We start from the raw sequence: 26,423 nt of genomic DNA on the forward strand, positions 1-26,423 counted from the left end.
TTAATTCTTTTTTGATTATGGCCATCAAAAATACTATTAATTATATATAACTATTTATTTATGCATAGCAATCAATAACAATTGTTTGAAACTTAAGCAAAATTTAGTTTTCTTGCTATTATCTTTAAGCTAATTATAAACATTTACACTTTTGAGATGACATTTTTAAAAATTTTCGAAGATTAAAACATATTTTTGAACAAATAAATTGTTTTCGAATATTCATTTATTTATTCACTTTTAATGGTTGTAGTTTTTGCTAAATTTGTACGCATTATAACCGCCGTAGGCGGCTACATTAGCCGAGTCAACAACCATTGCAGCGACATCTAGCGACATTGTTGTAACAGTGGCGTTTGCGCTAAGACATCTCTGAGAAGAGAGACAGGGAAAGAGAGAGAGAGAGAGAAAATGGCAAATGTCAAATCGAGATGCGAAGCAGCGGACAATGAGGAACGTTGCGTCAACGCGAAGAGCATAAAATAAACAGATAAAGCAACCCCCAAAGCAAAACCCCCAGTTCCATCCCCCAAAATTGCAGGTGAAGCCACCCTTCCCACCAAAAAAGAAAAAAAAAACAAAATATAAATAAATATGAAGACATGTCGGAAGCAGTGTTTCAAGCAAACGTTTTTCCTCCGAATTTCTTGCACTCTCTTACACTAAGCTTGCATCGGTCTCTCTCACACCCACAACCCACAAGCCACTCCATAAAAACATCGACTATCGCTCTTTCTCTCTCTCTCTCTCTGTCTCTCTGCTGCTGCTGCGACGGCTGCTGCTGGCTGCTGGCTGCCGCTGAGCGCGCAGCAATCTCAACGAGACGGGGGCGAAAAATCTCTAATAAGGGATTCATGAAAAATTCATTGCTTGGCATCGCTGGCAGCGTCCAGCAGCTCGTGAGTAAACGACAACACTTTGACTCTACAACACGCAGCGAGCAGAGGCGAGTGCCAAATAGAAACTCACAAATATAAATTCTCCAATCGACTGGCTTTATTAATTGTGCAATAAATCGCAGCATAGCGCAAGGCGCAGCCGAAAACTGCAAATATTCGAGAAAATCCCGTTTTGAATTCCGGTGCACGCAACGCGAGTGAAATTAATACACAAAAAATAAGAAATATACAAAAATATACAAGAAACGTATCGAAAGCCGCAAAATATTTGCGTCGATTGTGTAATTTGCGAGAGAGGGGCGGGCGGCCAACGGCAGCGGCCAGGAGCAGCAAGCGAAAAGGAAAAGGAAGAGAGAAAAGAAAACGAAAACGAAAAGGAAAAGGAAAAAAACACGCATTAAACATTAAGCAGTGTTACATTAATTGTGGATAACGATTAACGGAAACATCGAATTCTTAAAGAGTGCTTTGTTGTTATGAATTTTCGGGCTTTTCGCTAAACTGCGTTGTGCAAAGCGAATGTGGACATAAAACGGAATCGCGCAAACTTCGACTCAAAAAGGAATATATCGAAAAATCGCCGCCGCTGCCGTTGCCGCCTGAAAGGTTGTGTCTCTATGCGTGTGTGTGTGTGCGTATGTGTGAATGCGTGCATGTATGTGAAAAGAGTCAAGAGAAACGAAGAGAGCAGGCGATGAGAGCAAACCATTACTGCAAAGACTAAAAGAGAGCGCACAGCAAAAAGAGAAAATTTCTTGGAGCCATTGTGGATCTTGTGTGGAAGGCAACATTTGAAAACAAAACATCCAAGTCCAAATTATAAAGCATAAATTACATCAAAAGTAAACACGCCGAGATGTAAAAAGCAATTAACTTCTTAAAACAAAAACTAAAGCAAAACATATCATGTCGTAAGACCCAAAAAGTTGCCCAAAACTTTTGTGAACCGCTTAAAAATTTAACAAAAACAACTAACAAATTAATCTAAATGCTGTAGTCTAAGTAAAAAATCGTGCTTAATATCGCATACATATCAAAGCTCTTGCAAAGAGTAAACGTAGCGTATTTATCAATTTATATATACATATATATATATAGATATATATATATAATCGAGTATAAGTCTATTTAATGAAATATAACAAATTATACAAATAACATTTTTAAGTTTCAAGTTAATAACTAATGAACCGCGTAACTTTTGGTTAGCAACTTTATATCAAACCAAAGAACTATATACAAAAATATACAAAAGCATATATAATTTAAATCAAATATCACAAAACATATCAATGTGTGTTAAGAACCATAGCAAACATCAGAAAACATATCAATTATATAGTGACTGACTTATGATAAAGGTAGAGTTGATTACTTTATAAAGAAACCGACGCGTGGACCAAATTTCACATATCTTGAGATCATTGAACCGAAAGGAATTAATACCAATGCTAAAGGTAAGATGAAAAGATGAGAAAGATTTGGTTTCATTTTGCTAAGTATGATTAGCTGATATGATAAACTATGTCTCGAATTTATAATTTTTTAATAATACTTTTTACTATATATAATATTTGGAGGTATTGCAATAATTGAATAATTATATGAGCTTTTTCTTATTATATTTATTTTTAATCTCGACTTAATTTGTAAATTAAAATCATATTTTCTTTCTTGTAAGTATTGAAATCATTGTTTTAGATACATTGTTATTGAGTCTCCAATCACAACTGTATTATTTATATTTGTAATTACAAAATGATTAGACGATTATATTTATCGTTAGTGTTTTTAAAACAGTATTGATGAAACCTGATATATATATTCAATTAAATATCGAATTTTAGCTCAAAATTAATCGCACTACAATACTTTAGTGGAATTCTCCGATTTTTTCATTTTTTTTTTTTACATGTAGCCAAAAGCGATTTGCATTTTTCACCTATTAGCAAGCGCAGATTTTAGAATAGTTTTCATTAACCTGTTCCAATTTGAAAAACATGACTTGTTTGTTATGTTGTCACATACCTTTGTCATATAAGTCGCATAGAAAATAATAATATTACTAATTATAATTGAAATAAAACACAAATTTCAAAATCAACATTTCAAATATGCCACAGGCAATTGAAGGCAGCGCCTAAAAGCATGCAATGCCGAAAAAGGTGCAAAATCAATATGTGTGAGTGTGTGCATGTGTGTGTGTTGATATTTATAGCCGTGTACATATAGCACACACGCACACACAAATCCACATACACACACACACATACACACACACATACACACACACACACACACGCACACACACTCTATGAAAATTTTCATTTTTATTATTATCGCCAGCAAAAATCCAAAACAATTGTGCGGGTTCACACAACGCAATCATTGCCTCTGTGTGTGTGCGTGTGTGCGTGTATTTTTTGAGTGTGTCGCTGTTTAACTTTGCCCATAAGCGTACATTTAATTTTCAATTACTGCCGACCCAATTTCCGAAGAAGAAGATGATGGGAAGATTTTACTGGTGACTGCACAACAACAATAACAGCTTAAGCCGCAATAACAGTAGCATTAAATATTTTTCTTATATTTTTTTTTTTTTAGCATAATGTTGACAAATTATTGTTACTTTGGCCATTAGCACAGCCAGTCACTCTGCCCATCTCGCTCACTCTCTGAGTTGCTGTTGCTTTAAAGCGGCAAACAGTGCAGCTGCCTTCAATTTGCAGTAGCACATAAAAAATTTACAACACTTTGGTGTTGGCAATTCCTTTGCCCCACCGCAGCATTTCCCTGCGGGTCGTGGCATAATCCACTGGCTGAGAAGCACACGAACGAAATTGCCTCGCAGCAGCAGCAGCAACAGCAGCAGAAGCAGCAGCTGCTGTATTTTGGCTTGTTAGCTTCTGGCCCTCTTCGCTTTTGCTAGCTGCGTTCTGGCCAGACCACTTTGGCCACCTCGTTCTATGTGTGTGTGTGTTTGTGTTTGTGTGTGTATGTGCTGCATATTTTCAGGTGTCTTCTAATGATGGCAGAAATGCGCTTTGGGGAACGCACAGGCGACGGCGCCAAGCGTTGCGATGCCAACTTTTCTAGCCACTTAGTGGGTGTAGGTAATTTTCCACGTAGTCACAATTTTCATGTAAATTGTTTTTGTTGCCCACTTTGAAAGTAGTGCGCGTTTCGACACCCTCACAGCTCCACCCTCTGACCCTCTCTCTCTCTCTCTATCGCACACTCTTTCCCTGTCCCCCTCTCTCTCTCACTCTCACTCTCTGTGCAAGTTACGTGTGCGTTTTCAGTGCATACTTTGTGGCGCTTGTGTTTGAAGGAGCCACAAATGTGAGGTCATCAGCAAAATAAAAGGCGAAACCCAATTACACTTGCATATTTTATTTTAAGAAATTTGTTTCTTCCTTTTCTGGGTTTTGAATATCACATCAAAATCACAACATTTCGTCTAAGATTCTCTTTGTGCACGTCAAATTGTTTCCGTTCAGGCGGGAGCTAAAAGTGGAATTTCGAAATTCACTATGAAAAAGCTACTAATTTTGTTATATTTGTTAGTAAAACGTACTTAACTTTAAGTTTTCAACTAATAATTGCAAAATTTAAGTTAATTTATTATGTAATTTTGAAAAACCATTAATTTGTAGAATTTTAGAAATGTTTGTGTTGTGTTTAAAAATATATTTATTTTTCCTATACACTATTTTAATTTATTATTATTTATTTTGTTCTAGTTCAAGATTGGGTTGGCACCATTGGCATAATCAAATCGAAAGAAGTCTCACCCATATTTGGCATACAATATATTATTATTTACTCGAAGGCAGGTGAATGATATATTTTATATTCCAAAATTTCTGCTCTTGCTTATGAACTTTGGAAGTAAATTAAAGTAATATAGTTTTATTAGTTCCTCAGTGTCGAGTTTATGTATATTATGTATTGAAATTTGTCAGCAATAAACTTTATACTTAAACTAACATTATCTAGTAATAATTTTATTTTAGGTTTAAACTGTTTCCCTTTAGTAAAAGCCAGAAATAATGATTTAGTTAGTTGTGCGAGTGGTCGGCGACTAGCTACTCTATACCCAGGCAATAAAAAATCATTTTCACAGTGCTGACTTGGCTAAAAATATAATTTATTTGTTTAATGTTGACTAATAACAGTTGATACAGAAAACTAATAAGCTATTAAATAAATTATAATTAAAAAATATCGTTAATTTTTGTTATTTCTTAAATTTATAAGTGAATTAATTAGACATTTTTTAATTTTTTATTTTGCTAGATGAGATGTTGAATTTATGCTACAAAAAATTACTCAAAGCAAATCATGTCTGTAAATTGTTTTAAGTTAAGTTTCGAATGCCATACTCAGCACTCAACTTTTGCGATTTCTTATAGGCAGACAGACAAATGGGCAGCTATATTCTGTCCTGTGATTAAGATTCATAAATGTCCAGGCAACATCTCATTTTGTAATTTGCACAGTTTTATTATACTTATACCTTTATTCACACATTTTAATATCCTGCTCGAGTTCACATATGGATTATGTATTTATAAAACAACCATATAGTTGAAAGTAATAACGTGTTCTTGAATAATTAAAAAGTGCTCCCGTTTTCCACAATATATATATTTATATATATACATATACATATATATACACACGTATATGTGTTCAGTGTCCGTCAAACTTTGTACATTTCTTAATTTCTTAATGCGCATTGTGTGTGAAGCCTTACAGCTGAGGATATATGTAATTATTATTATTCCACCAGCCACCCGACTCGAAGCGGGCACTAAATAACTGTTCATATGCAAAGTATATGGGGCCTTCGAGGGCGTTGCATTAAAAATTAAGTTAAATGCGACAATTTAAAATTGGTTCAAGCGCTGGGAAGGACACCAGGTTGGTCAGAATATTCACGAACATAACAGATGCATACGGCTGGGAAATGAATATCAGGATAATGCCACAACGCACCTGTCAATCTGCAGTCACTCTGTCAGGCTGTCTGCCTGTCTGTCTATCTGTCTGGCTCTCTGACTGTCAGTCAGTAAGTCAGTCAATCAATTTACTTGCATATGTAGTTGTATAGATGTCATTGTCGTAAATATTTTATAATGTGGTCTTTGGATATCAGTGTGTCTGTATGGTGAATACATATGTGCGTATGTGTATATATATATATACATATATGCTTAGTTAGCTGGGCCTTATATCCTTATGTACATATCCTTGAGCACCGCTTACCCTCAGTAAGTGACAATTATTTTTTTGGGGTAGGTGTCCCACTGTTTGTTCGAAGGACCGAATTTACCTTTTGGCTGCTGCTGCTGCTGCTGCCAAGTTGACATTAAGTGTAATTTTTGGTTGCTAGCAAACATTTCATGAATTAAAAATGAGTCGGTGCCGTGTAAGCGACCGTGTCTTTCTCTCAGTGTGTGCGTGTGTAGTTTATGGGGGTGGCTCGGAAAAGTGCGTTCGCTGCGTGGCAGTTGCCGGTGGCAGTTAGTCATACTCATGCCTCATGCCCAAAAAAAAAAAATACATAAAAAAGAAACAGCCTTATGTGGTAAGTCGAAAATTGTATGCTCTTCTAGACATGGCTCGAGTTGTTCACATCTTAACACCAGAAACCTGCATATTTGTCTACATTGTATCTATTAAATATATCAAATATCCACAAAGCCAATAATCTGTGATTATAGTTTATAATTCCATAATATCTATGTTAATTGATCAACCATTATCATCAATAAAGTATGCGGTTAGTTTGGTCACTTCCAATATAATAATTAATATTTCAAGTATTTTAATGAAAGATATTAAGTATTTAATATAAACCAAAATTGGGAGGATATCCATTTATCAAATTATAACGTATACAACTGGTAAGGGTATTCAAAATGGAAATGAAATGTTATGCTGCGTCATTGTCACACGACTGAGGTGGGCGTGGCAGTAGCCCACACATATATATGGGCGCCTGGGCAATTTCGGTGTTGTCGCCGTTCGCCATGTCATCTAATGTAATGAAGCGTGCCACACAGAAAGAGAGTAAAAGAGGGTGGCAGAGAGTGAGAGGGAAGTGGAGGGGCATCGGGATATATTTTTAGGCAAGCTGCGTTTTACTTTTATTATCAAAAACATATTTTGTATGCCAGCAAGGTTTCGCCTGAATACATACATATAGATATATGTATATGTAATATATTATAAATATATTTATCATATGTCAGTCGGGCTACTCAAATCGCAGCGCATTTAAATGATTGCCTCGAGAGCCAAGCTAATTGAATTTATGATATTTTGTGTGCCCCCAACAAGTATGCAATGCTATATTGAAATGAATGAATTTCATTTTTATATTCTTAATGTGATTTATTGAGAATCATCAAACGAAATGCTTGTGGAATTTAAAAGCTGTGTAAGCAAAGCTTTAAGAGAAGCAACAGATTGGAAAATTTGAAATTTGAACATTGCGTATATGAAAGAAAATTGCATAGACTAACTACTGCTCAAAGTATGTCGACTCACATTCTCAATTTCGTTTGGTTTTTCTTTATCACACTTAAATGGCAATTGAGCTGAATTTGAGTTGAGCATTCTCAAAATGTCTGCTGTTTATATCCCTTTATCGCTGTATATGTCGATATAAATGCCTTAATAGCAGTTGCATTTGGATTTTGCAATGGGTTGTGGTTTCAAATGATCTCAAAGTGAATTCCAAACACCAAAATCGCTCTCTTTCTCTCCCCCCTTTCTCTCTCTCTCTCTCTCTCTCTCTCTGTCTCTCTGTATTTCTCTATCAGTCTCCATCTGGCTGAGGCACGCTTCTCAATTCACATTCGAATTTCAGCACTTGTGCATTTCTATTGCTCCCCCGAGCTGCAGTCAGATCCGCCCTTTTTGCCCGTGTTTCTGTTTGCATTCAATTTGATATTGACTGATTTGTAATTTAAGATAAGCAAATGGAGCGTTGCACGCGCACCGAACTCGCAACTCAGCCATCCACCAACTAATCCAGGCAACTCGACAACGAAAAGCAGCGCAAATGTTTTGTCAATATTTGCCAGGTAGTTTTACGAAAAAGGGTGGAAGGTGGGGCCTGGGGTGGTCAGAGAGTTGGTTTAGGGTGACGCTAGCTGCGTCAAGGTGAGCAACATTCCCAAGCAGCTTAAAGCAAAAACACAAAAACAAAAAAAAATACAAGTAATGGAAATCGAATATTGAATTTTTGAAATTTACTATTTTGGAACTATTGCAGTTTAATCGAATTTTTGCATGTAAAGAACTTTTAGTATAATCTAGAAAACAACAATAAATTTTCTCGCGAATAATAAGAATCAATTTTGTGAGAGTTATATTGAAAATAGAGCTTATATTTCAGACTACAAATATTTCCAGCTTAAATATGAACTCATATCTTTCGAATACTTGAAAATAACAAGTATCGATTTCGTTTAAAGCTTTACCCAGCGAATTATGAAAGAATTAACTTTTAATAATCGTCTCTTCCTTTTCCATCTATGAATTTTTATTGCAGGCAATGTAATTTAACCCTTAGCTCAGACTTATTAACACAAGCGAATTCTGGGCTTAGTCCATTGCTAGTATCTTCCTCAATGTCTGTCTGAGCTGATGCTCGGAATGATTTCTATGTGTCTCAAGAGCATTCATAAAATGCTCAATCGGTGCCTGCTGCGGCTGTTTATGTCTGCGGCAGAAATTCGATGGGTTCCTTTGGGAATTCCGATCCGTTTTCATTGTTTGCAATTATGGCGGCGTTGAGTAAGATTTTAATAAGATTACTATGCCGTTCACTAGCCAAAACAAACAAGGGTTGCTGCATATTACGCATATAACTCAACAGTTAATTAATGAATGCAGCGAACTTCATATTAAGTTCTTTCCTTACTATTACATTGAAGGAGGCGACGCATTGTTGAGTTCTTTCTCTACTACTTTCTCTGCGACGCATTGTTTAGAGAGTGTGTGTGCAGCAAAGAAATCTGTGTCAAGTTGACATTTTGACTAATTTAAGCATAAAACCAGGGCGCCATGGCGAGACACAGACAAAAAGCGGGCGGATCGGGGAAGAACAGTGCGCTGAGGCAAATAATACAATGCTGGTGTTGCAAAAAGAACGCAACGCAGAAAAGTATGCTACAGTTATGTGAAGCAAAACCGCAAAGGACAAAAAACACACACACACACACACACGCAAAGTGAGAGAGATATTTATATTCATGTATGTGTTGCCCTGTGGCTGCTGCGCATATTGTGCAACTTTATGTAGCATACTTCGAAGCGCATGCTAAAAAGCTGTCGCAAGCAGCAGCATTTCTTACTTAACAAGTCAGAGAATGTGTGAGTGTGTGTGTGTGTGTAGCATTTGTTTAACTGCGCCACATTTTACAGCATTAACCCAAATTAGCTCTTAACATAAAACTCATTTGCAATTGGGCATTTTTTTATTTTGTTTTATTTTGTTTTATTTTTGGGGTTCGCACCATCACACAACTGACTCGGCATTCCAACAAGTTTAATTCCAACCCCTAATCCTGGGCAGCCTCAACCCTTGTTGATAGACAAACATGTTAGAACGGACGCTTGTTTGCACTTGTCTCGAGCAGCGGACATTAATCAAATGATTTTTTGATTATCATGCAAGTGAATTAATTATGCTGGGGACAAACTTAAACACAATCTACATAGAAAACCCAGAAAACAACACACCAAACCCAGAGCCGGAGGTAACTATCGCCACAACCTGAAATTACTGGCAATATATTTTATTGATGGCTGTCGCTCCATTTGTCCTTGGGTTCACTGACTGACTGACTGCCTGCCTGCCTGCCTGCCTGGCAAAAAGGTTAAAGTTGAGACGCCATTGTTTGTGTTTTTAATGCCCGGGGCTGTGCTCCAGCCTTACTCCCATTGGCTCACAGCACGCATGCAGCTAGCACTGTTATATAATAAATATTATGGTTTTTTATGACTGCTTCATCAGTTGCTGTACTTCGGCTCGATAAGTCTTAGCTAAATGCAAAGATACATTGTTGTACAATTTGCTACACAATAACTTAACAATCAGTTCGAACTTTATTACCATTCCAGGCATTCATTTAAATACCTGTGGTCCAATGACACGCGCTTTAAGTCAAACCTGTTTCTAAGATTAAATGTAATGAAAGAAATGAACTTTTAAAACTTCTTAAACACCTTCCTATATAACAATCTAGAATCTCCAAATTATAAATTTAATTTGTTAAGAAAGTGTAAGAAAGTAGACTGAAGAATGCACAGCTTTTGAGAATATATTCGAAATTATTTACTATTAAAAACTGTCTACAATTTTAAGGAAATAAATATTTTAAACTTAACTTAAATTTTAAAAAATATAAAAAACAAAATAAAGAATATAATAATAAATCTGGAGGGATTAAAATGAAAAATGGTTCAACAAATATTGCAATGATTGGTGAAGCCCAAAAATACCAAATCAGGCCAAAAATTGGTAAGCGCTACTAAGTAGCAAGATAGAGAGAGAGAGAGAGCGAGAGAGGGAGAGAGAGGGAGCGAGAGATAAAGAGAGAGAGTTAAAAAAAGATAGACAAATCGCTGAACCTTTTTAATAAAATAAGTTTCTCAATAATCAATAATCACTGCTGTAATTCTTTCAGGGAAACAAATAATTGCGAATTTAGTTCTTTGAAAAAGAACATTGGAATTCTTAAAAGTCTTCAATTAATATGCATACAATCCAGATCTATATTTTATTTATTTATTTAATTTGTATTTATTTAAGTAAAAGCATTTCCGATTTGATCTTCAGCGCTCATTTTTTGCCATTACTTGACAGTTAACATGTGGAAGTAACAGTATTTATCGATTTTGATATCGATTTATACACATGTCCAACGAGATTAATCGAATGTTTCTAGCTGTCCAGTTGGGCCAGTGTCATTGAATCATCAACGTCAAGGAGGGTAAAAGGACTTTCGTTGCTTACCTTTTGTGTTTCATTTTTTTTATGTAAATTATCGACCGCATTTCATGCGCAAAGCAGAAGGCAGAAGCCAGAAGGTAGAAGGAGGCCTGTCACGCAAAACGACGTTGCTTGGCCGCCCCCTACGCCTCCACACCCCTTGTCGGCCATTGGGGCGGTAAGTGGTTAATTCTACTTGCCCGTTGGCCATTTGTGGGCCAGAGACTCGGTCGCAAGGATACAATGCCCACACACAAACTTGTATATATATATTCTCATGCGTGCCATTATCTCACAGGACATGCGACTGTGCCTGTGTCTGTGTAAGTATGTGTGTGTGTGTGTGTGTGTGTAACTGACTGAGCAGTCACGTATTCATTATCATTATCTTAATGAAGCGTTATGTAAGGTGCATTATAATTATGAATTTTTTTTTTTGTTGCCCGTCGAACTAATGAAGAACTCTTAGTGCCGCAGCTCCTTTCAATGTACGAGCTTCAGAGTCAATAAAATGAAAGTCATTAAGTGGGTATTACGTGCCCCAGATGCGGCTGCGATTTATCCAATACACAAACACACTAACACACACGCAGCCCGCCTCGATGCGTCTTCGATTGTGTCAATAAAAAGTCAGAATATTACACAATGAAAATGAATAAACAAACAAAACTCTTACTGACCAGGCTTATAAAATTGTACATGTACTGAATTATGCGAACGTTTGAGCACTGTGTGTGCGTGAGTATGTGTGTGTGTGTGTGTGTGTGTGCTGTGTATCCTTGTGAACCGATATTGTCAGCGCATTTGGTGAACAATTAAAATTAAAAATTCATACACATTGTTACAACGTTTGACAAGCCTGACACAAAATAAAACGCAGACACATATACTAATGCACAAACACAGAGAGAGAGAGAGAGAGAGAGAGAGAAAAAGAGAGAGAGAGAAAGAGAGAGAGAGCCATAAAAGCAACCAATGCAAAGATATATCTTTATATAACTCGCATTTGAATTTCTTCCTGTTGTTGTTGAGTGCATTTTGGCATTCCATTTAAATTTTTAATAATTTTCAAAATTGACGAGTGACTGACAGACAGACAGCTGGACATGCAAATCAGGCGGCCAACAAAAATTGGTCATCGTAGTCCGATTCTGGCCATTTGATTTATTATGAAAATCTATTGTGCAAGAGGATTGCACACAAAAATGTATGGATAAATAAAATTGATTTGCTTTCAACTCGAATGAAATCTCAATGGGCAGCTCAAGCAGTCGCTTTGACGAAAATCGACTTCAATTTTCCAATATTTTCTCTTGTCGTTGTCGTGGTCGTTGTCGTTGTCAGGCGCACACAAATAATTTAAATAATTTATAGCGCAAGGACATGCTCATGTCCCCAGTCTGTCAGCAATTTCCGCTTTGCTTTGTCAATTTCAACTAATGCTGGAGCGTCTGGGTGTGTGGTTAGTAGGTGTGTATTTGTGTGTCGGGCTGTCGGGAACAGGTACAGCCAAAATTACAACTGACAGCAAAAGAAACTGGTTCTGGCCTCAACTCAACTGTCAATCACAGTTTGGCAGCGACAGCAACGCGCAGATCCTTTAAGTGCCGCTGAATGGCCAAAAAAGGCGTGCGAGAGTAGGAGGGGGGAGTGAGGTGTATGGACAACGGGCGATCGCAAATGGGAATTTCATGGAAATGTACGTGTGACTCTGTTTTGTGTGCGACCTAATGAAAATTCAATTCGACTCTATGAATTTTCATTAGGTAACAAACAAAAGAGGCACACGTAAACTTCCATAAAATTTCCATTCGCGTCCAATTGTATTCGATTTTTATACCATTGGGTAGGTATTATAATTGTACCGTTCAGTTGAAGGAGATATCTCAGTACCCCCTTCAAGGGGGAACAGTATCACTAGTCGATTCGATATAGCTAATCCCGTTCGCCCTTTGTAGCTTTCTTCATGAGACTTGGCATATATTCGATATGACTGATATGAGTACTTTTCCAAATTCAAAACTTCTATAGAAACAATCAATTGGTTTTCTAAATTTATAACTAAATTAAGATGCTAGCAGATGGACTGCAGTCTGTAAGGGTATATGCTCTTCGGCGTGTCTTAGATAGCCGTGCAGTCTTCTTGACTTTGAATTTGAATGGAGAGGGTTGCAGCTGACAGACACGGCTGATTTCCCATGGCTTGTTTTGCTTATCAATTGTAATTTTTGCAATTAGCTCGATTAACAGTGGGCCCCAAGCCAATGAGTGAGAGATTGGGGCCAAGCAATTATTAGATCGATATCAGCAATATAATCAACGCACTTGTGGCCATTGAAGTAATTATTTTAATGAAATCTATTGGACAAGTAATTATTTTAAAGCAACTTGTGGGCGGCGGCTTGAATCGTACGCAGTTGTCATGGCAACAATTTATTAACGATTTTCTGTTAGCATGGCCAAAACAAGCTGACGAGGGCTAACAGCTCGCGCGCTGGCTCGTTGTTAGCACGAAGGACTTTGCGGCTAGGCACGCAAAAATTCCTGAACATTGCTAGGAAACGCGAAGCCCAAAACAATAATACGCGTTGTCCTGAAACGAACAGTTGGCAGTTGGCAGCGGTGGCAAATGGCAGCAGCAGTGGCAGTCGCCAATTTGTGTGTTATGTAAAACTATGAAAATACCCATTAAATACCAGTTCAAATACCAGCACGAAAAATACACACAAACGCATAATCAACCGACGCACACACACCAACACACACACACACACACACATACACACACAAAATGGTGACGTAATAAATACATACACACACAGTGGCAAAACGTGACGGATGGCAACAATGTCCTTGGGCCAAAAGATTTACAAAATCAAAAATTATACACAGAAATTTTGCCATCAGCTAGCCAAGAAGCTGCGCAAGGATGCGCATCTAGCTGCACGACTTTGACTAAGTGAAAACCCAAAAGTAACCAAAAAAATACAAAAAAAAAAAAAAAACACATAAAATTAGCAGCAGAAAAAAGAAGTGAAAAAAAAAACAAGCAAAAACTGGGCAAAAATTTCATAAAACATTCAGCAAGAAAGTGGGCACAAGCTGCAAAATTAAGTAAATAACATTTGCATTTTCGTGGCAGCACAAAAAAGGTAGAGAAACGCAGCTAAATAAAAGACTATGTATATATATATATGTATGTGTTCATAAAGTAAAGTGAAGCAACATTTCGTGGCATATACGTGGCTCATTGACGCGTCGCCTGGCAACGCGTGTTGCGGCCAAACAAACACGGCAATGTAAGTAGAAAAAAAAAAAATAATATGGTATGAAGTATATATGTAGCCGAGCATATAATTATAGACAGCCACCCACAGGACATGGCATACAGTTACACAGTTACTACCTGCTAGCTACTATACTATGTACATACATATATTCTGGCATATATGTACCATTATCACCGTGTGGGGTGGTTGGGGTGTTCAGACACTGGCAACAATTTACTCGATTTGTTTAATCGATTTTTACCGCCAGGCTTGCGCTGGCTAAAAGCACGAAGCTGGCTTGTGGGGGTTGTGGGGTATCTACTGGTTTTCCAAATTGCCTTTATTATAGATAAATATAGGCGATTTAGTGCCGCACGCAACTTCCAACTTGGCCACTTGATGCAAAACCAAACAGAACCGTATCGTCTAACAACAACAACAACGATGACGACAACAACAACAACGACAACGATAACAACAACAACGACAACAACAACACCAGCCACAGCAACACCAACGAGCCGAGTCCAGCGAAGCGTCATAAACCATGCGCCGCTGGCTCTCAGATTTATAGGCGCCATGCTCCCGACTATTAATAATAAAACAAAAACAACAAAATGCGAAAAAAAAAAAATACCGAAGCAGTAACAAATTAACATAATTGCCTCGTCGCTGACTTTTTTGCATTAACCCCGCAGACAGAGGCGACGCGGCTCGTCATGGACTCGCTTACGGTACTTGCAGAAACTTGCGCTTCATTCTGAACAGTTAGACGGACTTTCAGAACTTTTTCAAAAATTAAAAAAAAAATAAAATAAATAACCCAATGGCTAAAAGATTAAAGACTTAGACCAAGTTTGCACTACTTTACATAAGCTCTAAAGTAAAAGCATGCTAAACACATTTGGTCGGCTATTGGTTTCTATAAGCCGGCGCACAAATTAAGTTACTTTCGCAAGTATTTGAGCAATTAAACATTGAGCTTGCCATATGATAACAAAAATCAGTATAAATAGAAATGTAAGTGTTTAATTTAAATACTTAAAAGACAGCTTGTCATTGTGTAAACGTTTGAGATGCTGTCAAAAAGTCGCCGATTTTAAAATATATTTTCAAATAATGGCATAATTTAAATTACTTTGAAATTTGACTTGGCTTAAATTATACAATTATTCAGAGTACATTGTATTATTTACAAAGTCTGATCAAAGTGTGGATACTTAAGTTTTAACTCCTCTATTTACTCTGGCTTATGAAAACAAATTTGAAATTATCAAAAATATAAGCTTAATATAGATTTTTGTTTATAATCAACATAAAATTGCTTATTTATATACTTAGGTACTGAAGGACTTATCTTGTTAAGTAATAATTACTTAAGTAATAGATTAAAAACACCGCAGCTATTACCTTAGAAATACAGTAAGGGCAACTTTAAAATCACAAAAAGAAGATATCAATAATGAACATATTAACTCAAGAATTAAACTGGAACTTAGTAAGAGTAAAAATCTGTTTATAATTCGATCTTTTCAGCCAGAATTAAATAGCTTGCAACAACTGTTTAATTTCAGCTCATATACCTCATTTTCAGTTCGAATATGAGTTGAGGCAGCAAGTTTTCAGAGTGCGTTTTACCCCCTCCATTTCAGTCTACTTGGCCATTTGCAGCTCAGCTCGAATGCATCAGCAGTTGGTGTTGTATTTATTGTTGTTGTTGGTTTGCTGGCAGCCAGTTGGAGAAAAGTGCAAAAATATTTTGCTTGTGCTGTTCATGGTCTGTCAATTAACACGCCTTTTGCATTTATTCAATACAAATCGAGTGGCGGCACGAGGAGCATCCGAGTCGAGTGGGGCAGCGGATGAAGGTGGAGGAGAAGAATGATGTTCAGGCACACCTGCACTTTAAATTAGTTTTCAAGAATGGTCAGTGGCACTCAAGAGAAAAACAGACCTGAACTCCATATATAATATATTTATTTATTTGTAAATCTATATATACATATATATAGGCACAAGCACTCCATTCTTTGTGCAGTTCATTACACATTGCAAATCCTTGAAAATGCGTCCAGGAGCAGCAGCAGCAGGAGCAGCAGCAGCAGCAGCAGCCATTTTCATAAAAGTAAACGAAAAATGGCAAATGGGAAAAGTGAAAAATGCCGGTAAGAAATTTTGCACAGATGGCAGGCAGAACAGGTTGTGCGAGATCTTTTTGTATTTAACAACACACAGCCATGGCGGGCCTCTAGCTGTCTGTGCGAATAAGTGCGTGTGTGTGTGTGCGTGTGTGTGTGTGTGTGTGTGCGAGTGTGCACACTTTTGGTCTTAAAGTGCTTTAGCTGGGCCTAAAAGACTCGAAACTGCAGCCGGGGCAACATTTTTCGGAATTGCAGCACACAGAAACGGCACGTAGCCATCTTTAGAGAATGTGTGTGTGTGTGTGTGAATGTGTGTGTGTATGTGTGCGAATGTGTGTGTGTGTGTGTGCATGCAGAAGTAGACATGTTATAGAGTTGCACATATAAATCGAGTGTGCAGCAACTAACTAGACAAAGACTCCAGTCGCAGTCACCAGTGTTGGCCACTTTTGGCGACCAGAAAAATAAAAGCTAGATTTTTGCTTACTGGGATTAAAATAAAAAACGTTATAAACAAGAAAAACCCAAATCGAAGTTCAACTGAACACATTTAAGCTTAAAATTAATAAACAACAACAGTTCTTTTATATCATTATTGTGTGCCAATTGAGGAATTCGTAGTCTGAATTATATATTCATTTACACAACCCAAACCACTATTTAATTGTATATAGAGCATTCTGTACCAAAGTTACTAGAAGTAGAAACTTATAGGTTTACTTATCCGCCTGGTTTAAATAAAAGCAACTCCAAATTTATCGATACGAATTAATAGTTGACTTGTACTTATAACATAATTCAAATATTAAATAATACAAATTTCCATATAGTCTTTTCAAAATGAATGAATAATTAATATTGGGCTTCAAATTGGATCAATTCAATTCACGTTTGATATCGAAATGGAACTAACATCATTGATGATTCCAGTTATGTTTGTCTTTACTCCTAATTAATATATTTTAACTATAGCAAGCTGAGAAAAAAACAAATCAGATTTAAAGTAAGTCAAGAATGCCAACCTATCTTGCAAAAAAGCCAGACATTTGGCGGGAAAAAAGCTGGAATTGACAGCACTAACATTCTATCACAATGTGATGTGCATTTTATGTGTAGCTGGGCGCCAAAATTGGGCGGCACTGAAGGCTTAAGCAAACTGCCAGCTATTAGCCATGCAACTAGCATCTAGTAACGAGAGGGAAAGAGAGAGTGTGAAAGAGAATGAGAGAGGAGAGGAGTGGGGACAAGGCTAGTAGCATAGGCAGACAGGCAGTTGCAACACAAGCAGCAGCAATTTCCTTTCAACGGCAAAGGCAAAAACGAAATTCAGAATACAGAATACGGAATTCGAAATATACGATATATATTCAAGTAATACACAGGACACGTATTCGCGCTTGGAGCAGTGGAGCAAGTGAAATACACTACTAGACTACTACTCTAGATTTCGTGACTTCTGACTGAAGACTTCAATTTGTAGCACAAATGCATACATATATGTATGTATCGTACATACATATATTTGTATGTGTCTGTCTGTCTGTCTGTTGTTGGTCTGTCTGTCGGTCGGTCTGTCTATTGCTGGCTGGCTGTGTGTGCCACGTGCAATCAGCGTGGAGTTCGACTTGGAGTGGTTGCTGCAACTACTGAAGCGACGACATTTGCCTGGGCAATCCTGGCACAAGGATGACAGCTCCCAGCTTCCAGCTCCCAGCTCCCGGAATTGGGAGCCAAACAAATTGGGTCAAAGTTCAAATGTGATAAAAATCAACATGAAAATGCAGCTGGAGAAGCTTCGCCAGAAGTGCACTCGCTTCTCAATGGTTGACTGCCCCACTCCATAGCTTCACATATCTCTCTCTCTCTCTCTCTCTCTCTCTGACTCTCTCACTGTTTCCCGTCAGTCCCTGGATTGCTCGTGCCAGACTTGCAGCAAGGAAGCCTTTTTATTATTGCTTGGCAAAACTTAAACATTTCCATTTTAATTGACAGCCGGTCGATGTTGGCTCAAAGCTCAAATGTTGGCCAGCACTCGAGTTTATTGTGACTACCATGCACAGGAAATATTGCTGCAAATTATGGCAATTCATTTTCCACTTTTTTGGCTCTCCATGTGTTTTGTATGTGATTGGTACACCGCTTTGGGCCACAAGTGGATTGGTTAGGTTAGCCAGGCGGAATACTCAAAAAAAAAGAGCTTCAATCGAGCTGCTATGAACCGGATACCAAAATACTGAATTTCACAATAATCCCTCATAAATATTAAACAAAAATTGGCTTAAATTGTTATCTTTGTTAAATTGTTTGATACCCTATAAATTAAAATTCATATTAATTTTAGTATTAATAAACCAAACATAATTAATGTTTGTTTTAAATCTATAAAATAAATTCAATTCATAAAAAAAATATTATATAAATTTGTAGAAATTCATTTTTATTTGAGCTGATTAACTGTTTAAATAAAATGGAAAATATACCACTTTTAATAGAAAAAGTAAAATAATTTGTTGTATTTACAAAATCATTCAAATCTTAAATGACATAATATAAGCAAAAAGGAATGGTTTAAATATTTAGTATCTAATAAAAAGTATTCTTTCAATAGATAGAATAAAGAAAAAAATCAATGTCAAAAATTTTTTTTTGTGTTTTCTAAAAATGTAATTTTGAGATGTAGTTCGTCGAATGCATTAAAAATTACAAGTCGAAACTCTTGAAAGTACTAAAAGATCATTATAAGCACTTTAATTTTCCGCCATATTATTCAATTTAATTTTTTTATGCCTGTCCTCAACGACCTGCTTTATGCCAAGCTTATCGAAATGGGTTTTATATTGTTTGGGAGCTATTTTCTATATTCTACAGAAAAAAGAACCAATTGTCAACAAGAGCTTTGGCTCTGACATGAGAATCACTTTGCATAGTGCACCGCACCATCCAAGGGCTTCCCTTCCCCTCCAACCCTCCCCCCTCTTCCACAAAAAGTACCCATTCGCCACAATCTAAATTTTGTTGTTCGCCTGTTTTACTTGGAGTTTTGTACATTGCCAGCGATGTGCGACAAAATTGGCTTAGAAAATTGAGCAGCCACTTCAAGAGCGACAGCAACAGCAACAATTGATCCAGCAGTAGGAGAGTGGGGGGTGTGGAGTGGTGCGGGTTGGCAACTCCCTGAGGTGGGCTTGCTTTAAAATGCAACTCTGTGTTTTGCACTATGGCGGATTTCATTAAAGATTTAAACAACATATGGTATATTTTCACCACTGTAACCGGTCAGCAAACAACAAGCGGCCAACAAACGTGGCTAAAAGGCAAAATGACCAAGTGTAAAATGTCATTGTTTTCAGCAGAGAATGAAGGGGGCGTGGCACGGGGAGCGGTGAACGTTCTTAGTTAGGTAGTAACTGCAAAGGGCCGAGCTCAATTCAGTTGGGGGCCCTTTGCTGTGGCGTTCTAATAAAATTAGTTACTAGCGAGTTGTTGTTGCTGTTGCTGCTGTTGTTGTTGTTGTTGTTGTTCTTGTTGGGGTTTTTGCTGTTGTTGAGCCTTTGCATAAATGCAGTTGGCAGCACCAAAGGAATTTAGGAGTGCCAAAACGAAATTTACAACAATGCACCAAAAGAGGAAGAGCCCAACAAGTTTAGGCATTGTTTAGGGTTCATTTTTTTTTGTTTTTTGTATGGTACTGAAACATGCTGGAATGTTGAGCTTTATGTGTGTGGCAGCAACAAGCGAACAAAATGAGCTTTGTGGTTTCGAGTACCGTTGGGCTAAAGCACAAAAAGGCAAATTGACTTGGTGTCCAGGTGGGGCTGAAGGTGGTAAATGGGGGGATCAGTGCCTAGCTGCTAATTGCCAAAGTAATTTAGCAATGAGCAGCCGGACAATGGCAACGCTATTACTGCAATTAGTTCGCCACACACCAAGAAAAAATCCGAGCACATTTAAAGCTGAGCGCAGCTAAAGCACAACCAACAGCAAATACATATAAAATTAATGAAATAGGGATTGAAAGGGGAGGGGTTGATGGGGTTGAAGGGTCGCAGTTGCTGCAGTGAAATCAAAGATAAATGAAATTGAATTGAAAAAAGCGCATTTTACAATTGCATTGAAATAAAACTAAAAGCCAGAAGTGCAAAGGTATCAAAGTAGAAAGATAGAAAGGGACAGCAGCTTGTGAGAATGGGGAGGGGGGGAAATCGATTGGGGCTCTATCCGAAAGTCCTGGAGTAATGTGTGCAACAGCAACGGCTCCTTGGCTGCACACATATTTCGATATATGAGGCATCAATTTGAAGGCATCGCAATCAAGTGCTAACTTTATCCACTTTAATCAAGTGTACGATAATAATACTTGAGCTTAATATTTATCTCTCATACTCATCTCTATTTCTCTACACTCTAATTTACAGACTTTGCAGACGTTAGCTGAGAATTCGTCCAATTTATTTGGCAAGGTGAGTTACTTACTTAATTAAGCAGACATGTAGTGAAATGATGTACAAATATTTTATGCATCCAATCCATGAAATCTCGTTTGGATTGCTTTCAACAAGTTTTTTTTTGTGTTTGACAGCTACATCAGATACACAAATCAGATCCATTTATGTCTGAAAGCCACTTAACAGCTGAATTTATCCAAATCATATCTCAGACTATCTCACGACTAGTTCACCACTCAGTAAGTGTTTATTGAAACTTATTATGCCCTTTAATTGCGACAGCCCTGTCAAGCTGCTTCTTGATTTATTGGTTCTAAATCATGATGCGATCCAAATTTGTTCTTAATGATACAACGGGTTGAGAAAATAGCATATTAATAGGTTGCTCACACATTAGACATGCCACATTTAACAAAGAACATGTGAAAGTAACTTTTATAAATATGCTAAGACTCTTTATTGACTGGCGAGGAGCTGAGCTAAAGAACATAAAAATATTTTTAGAGTGGAAAAACAACAAGAAATATAGTTTTGGTGGAATATGGTGGACAAAGAGTACTAGAAATTAATTTCTAAGACTCTTTAAGGCAATCTGTGTGAAATATTAATATTATATTATTACCACAGGGCAGCCCTGATATTTTAGAACAATGCAGAAGTGAAATAAAATAATATTGTGCTTCATTTGAAAACTATTGAATGAATCTACGTAAGATATTACATCTGAAAATATGTATTAATATAATAAAATACTTAACATGTTATTGGATTAGACAGTTAAGAATCGAAAATAGAATACCATATAAAGTGCAATAATAAAAATAATAAATGGCTCAATTTGCAAGCAATCAGAAGTAACAAAACTGAAAATAGAATAAATAAATAAAGCTGTTTCTTGAACATACAAAATACGTTAAAAAAAAAGACAGCACTTATTAAATTTAATGGCTTCAAGCAAAACTTAAAGCAACATGTTTTAAACGATTATAAATTAAACAAAAAAAAAAGATAAAAGAAATTAGTAAGGTTGCTTAGAACTACGCAGAGTTTCTTGTCTTAAATCTTGGCAAGTCAATTAGAATTCAAATTGATCAAACTTTAACGATAGCTGCTTGTTATTTAATAAATGTTTTTAATCCATACGTCCAGTGGCAATTATTAAAGCTAATAGCGTGCTTAACTCTCACGTCTGCCAAGTCTTTTGATTGGAATCGTTTCAATGACATGCCACAAGTTGCACTCAACATACCCGTTATGCGCATTAGTTTGTGACTTAAACAGAAGCTGTAATAACTAACGACCGAGTCGAGTCGAGGCGAGGCGAGGCGAGTGTTCAATTAATTTAATCACTTTCAAGCATCGCCAAAACAAACTCAAATTAATTTACATTGAATGGCATTGTAATTAAGTCCAGCGGCTTCGCATTTTGATATTTTAATCTCGAATGCAAATTGTGCAGGAAATCATAAATTACAAAAACAAGCGTTATACATATGCATAGACGATAGAGGGGGGTGTATGTGGCGAGACATTTGTCAGGGTGAAAAACCGCCAGTCAAATTAAACTGCCCAAGTCAAAAGATACACAAATAAACACTTACACACACGGATTGCGATAGTTGCATAAATGATTCAGTTGACAAGCTGCATTATTTCAATTGCTGGCAATTAACCATTAAGTGAACAGCCCGCAGCAGCAGCGGTAACCGCAGCAAATCTTGGCTCTTGGCTCTTGGCTCTTGCCTCTTGCCTCTTGACTTTTAGCCGTTAAATGCGTGAGGCTTAGACCTGTCAATGGCCCACAGAGAGTCGTTGGCCAGGCCCGCTGGCTAAGAAAAACAAAAAAATAAAATAAAACGCTTAACTTGATTTGGCCAGTGGGTGGTGCTGTGCAGATTAAACCAGCTTTGCATTTGGATCGCAAACTGTGCGTCACTTAGCCAAATTCATAGGCATCGACTCCAGACCAATGTGGTCGTTACAGCAGCAGCAGAAGCGGCACCAGCTGCTGGTCAGAGGCCAACACATTGGAGCAGCTACCCCGTGGCGTGGTTGCTTGCCACAAATTGTTGCACGTCTCGATGACCAGTCAAGCGAGCTTCAATTCCGTTGCCATTCGATCCAGCTCCCCCCATTGGCGTTTGCCCCACTTTCGAGCCACACACACAACGGGACTGCGATTCAACGTTAGCAATTCAACTATTTGTTAGTATTCGACTGCCGATTGAATTCATAGTAATTCTAGGTTCACATACTAATTCTTTGACCTTATATAATTTGCTTCTACAAACAAAAAAATAAATATAAATCGAGTGTAATTATTTTTAAAATAAAATTATTGTTTTCATTTGGTTGCCAATATTTTTTAATTGTTTCTTACTGAGTTATTATAATTTTTTTTTTTATATATATTACTTAGAAAAATATTTCACTGCACAAAAATTACAAAATTCATTTACTGTATAGCATAAAAGCTGATGGACTTTGGATATAAGTAATTTTGATTCTTTGTAAATTAGATATTTTGCACTCTAACTATATTTTAAATATATATATATATTTTTTTAAATTTTTCGGTAAAATGTCTCTTTAAATTCGATTTCAAATGCTTTTTTTTATATATATTTTTCTCATAACGATTAACAAACTTGAGACAAATAAAATTGATCACAAGATTGATTTACTTGTTAAATATTTAACAATATTATAATAAATTCGCAACTTTTTCTATATAAGCAGAAGTCTTTTCAAGAGTCGAATTTCCCGATAAAAATCAATACTCTGAATAAAACAAATAGTTTCAGTTAATGTTCAGGCTATAGCAAATAAAATTAGCGATATTCCTATCACATGATATTCTTTTAATATTTCTATTAAAGTTGTCGACGACTTTAACTGGTAATCAAATTCGCAACTTGGCGTCAACAAACATGATCTTTGACAGAAACAATGTCATATTGTATAAAACTGACAAAAAAAACTAAAAAAATCGCTGAAAAAGCTGATTTTTAATTTCGACGCCTTGTCAAACGAAATGAAATTTGACAAGAATATTAGTAAATGATCGTTAGTTAACAATTTAGTAATTTGCCACTGCCAGGCACACACACACACACACACAAAGAGAGGAAAAGAAACACTTCAAACACTATCCAACTACGTAGATATTTGTATGTAGGAGTGTGTCAATCAAACTCTGTACTGTCTATATATAGTCGGTAGGTATATTGGGTTTTTACTACCCCTAACCAATGGGCATACAAACACAGCCATATCGATGGTCAAAGTCGTTGCGCTTACGTCATTCAAAAAAATGAAAAAAAAAAAAAGAAAAAGAAGGTAAATATGAAGCGAATGTCTGCTGCTCCAAATGACTGACTGACTGACTGACTGACAGTTGCCGGTTGGCCGTTGCCCGTTGCCCGTGTTCAGTCTTTGGCCAAATTATGGGGTATACATAAGTATGTACAGCTATCTATAGTATATATAGTACATAATGTGGCATACTGCTAAGCTATATATGAGTGTGAATGTGACTATGAATGTGAATGCGAGTGTGAGTGTGAGTGTGAGTGTGGCATATAGCGTTTAAAAAAGTGGTTGCTTGGTTGCTTCGCTGGGTGGCTCAGCCAAGTGAGACGCCTTTTTTTTTCATCCAACTAGCTTTGTGTGTATGTGTGTCTGTGTTGGCTGTGTGGCCTGAGCCAAGCGGAGCCGCCAACTCAGGTGTGACAAATAATTACACATACCTGTCTGTATACGCAGTTGTGTGTGTGTGTGTGTGTATGTATGTTTGTGTGTGCGTGTCAAAAGTATAAGGCTAAAGCGCGCACAAAATGCGCAAAGCGACAGCAAAACAGCAACTAAGGCAGTCAGCAGGGGTTGGGTGGAGGGGGTGGGAGATGGTATTGCGGCATCAGGCGTAAAGTTCATTAAAAGCCACAATGCCAAAGGCAAACGAGCTGTTGTAGTTGTTGCCTGTAGTTGTATAAAGCCTCACCCAACACCATCCCCCAACCCTCCCAGGCAAAACATCAAATCAGCCAACCTTTGACGACACTTTTCTGACTCATTAAGTTACGCGTTTTTTTTTGTTTTTTGTTTGCTCTTTGAAGTTTTCAATTTATCTCGACCAAGAAGCGTATATAAAAATATATAAAACTCAAATTTATATATAACAAATAATTTTTTTTTTAATAGAAATAAAGCTTATAAAACAATATTTAGAAAATATTTTATTTTTTATTCATCAATTTACTTTAATATTCATCAAGCAAGTCGAGTGTAATCAAACTAGCTAAATATTTATTGTGCGTGATGAAACATTGTTTCACATATGATTTCACGGCGTTGTTTTCACAAATTTCACATCCATCCTCGTTACGGGTGAGAATTCTCCAAATACAATTACCAGTGAACTAATTGCGTTTAATAGAAGCTCAAGATAGTTTGCAGCTTGTTCATATCAGAACAATTGAGGTATAATAGAGATACTAGATAAATTTATGGTAGAAGGGGCTTACCTGATAGCATTTCAAGATTATATGAAATTATACAAATGTCAACCCTTTTATTATAGCTGTAAGCCCCATTTAAAATGCCCTTTGCATTTCGCGATTGCCTTAATTACGCTCATCGTGTTTTCTGGCATGTCTTTTTTATTATAATGTTGTATATATATATTTTTTTTGTTGCCCTTTTATCAATGCACTTTTAACGCTATTGTAATTCCGTTGATTGCTTTAGCTTAATGTTGTTTTTGTTGTTTGGCTGTTTCGCTGCTGTTGCTGCCACTGTTGAGTAAATCACAATAAAGCTATTAAGAACGGAAACGGAAGCATTCCCCGCTGCGCACGCATTCAAGCATAGCCGTCCCATCGCCTGTCAATCTGCCACCCCCACCCCCTACCCCCTACACTTCAGCTCCACCCCCTACCACTTCCTCCCCCTAGTGTTGGCGAGCCCAATCCAATCTTTCAGCATTATTGTTTATTGCATTATTACTGCATCGCTGCAAATGCTGCTGCTGCTGCTGCTGCTGCAATTGCGCCAACTTCTGCATTATTCATTTGAGCTGACCATATTTTAGAATCGTAATTCTTTGATTCTTTTGACTGAGATTCACAGTGAAGCGGTCAAAGTGCATTGAACGTTTGTTCTAAGTAATGCACAAAATAAAGCAAAGCTAAAAAAAAGAAAAATACAAAAAAAAAAAAAACACAACAAGCACAATTCTCAAACTTGTAGTTAACTAATAATTTCATAATCTGCCATGCATAATGCATTTCTATGATTGTTTGTTCTATACGCCGACATGCTCATTGTCTGGTTTACGGTTTGCATCGACATACATTATACACTGGTAGACACAGCTAAGTTATTTATTATACACCTTACTACTCAATACTCTGAAAGTTTGAGCTCTTTCAAATAAAGTGTTCATTTGTGCAATTTCCAAAGAGAATAACATATTTAAATTATTTAAATAGGTCAACTGACAATAAACAATTAGAATATAATATTTGTGTAAAATCTATAAAAAAAAAATGATGAGTGTATTATAAAGTATTTCACAGGAACAATAGAAAAATAAAGATAGATTTTATAGTGATCTTTAAAAAAGTCTTCTAGAAAAACAAGTTTATTTTATATTTTGT

At 36.8% G+C, this 26,423-nt stretch overlaps 1 long non-coding RNA gene across 2 annotated transcripts in view; it reads left to right on the top strand.

Annotated features, from left to right (window-relative positions):
• Positions 1-2,140: 2,140 nt before the first annotated feature.
• The window catches only part of LOC122322485, a 57,872-nt gene continuing 33,589 nt past the window's right edge, over positions 2,141-26,423 (top strand). Inside the window, exons 1-2 of one of the 2 annotated variants that reach the window (XR_006246627.1) lie at positions 2,141-2,356; positions 20,737-20,781. This is a non-coding gene — a long non-coding RNA (uncharacterized LOC122322485). Of the gene's footprint in view, positions 2,357-14,148; positions 14,211-20,736; positions 20,782-26,423 lie in introns of those variants that run through there. The other variant, XR_006246628.1, reaches the window with a different exon arrangement.

Source organism: Drosophila grimshawi, unplaced genomic scaffold (genome assembly GCF_018153295.1).
Source record: "Drosophila grimshawi isolate 15287-2541.00 unplaced genomic scaffold, ASM1815329v1 contig_311, whole genome shotgun sequence".
NCBI classification, from domain to species: Eukaryota; Metazoa; Arthropoda; class Insecta; order Diptera; family Drosophilidae; genus Drosophila; species Drosophila grimshawi.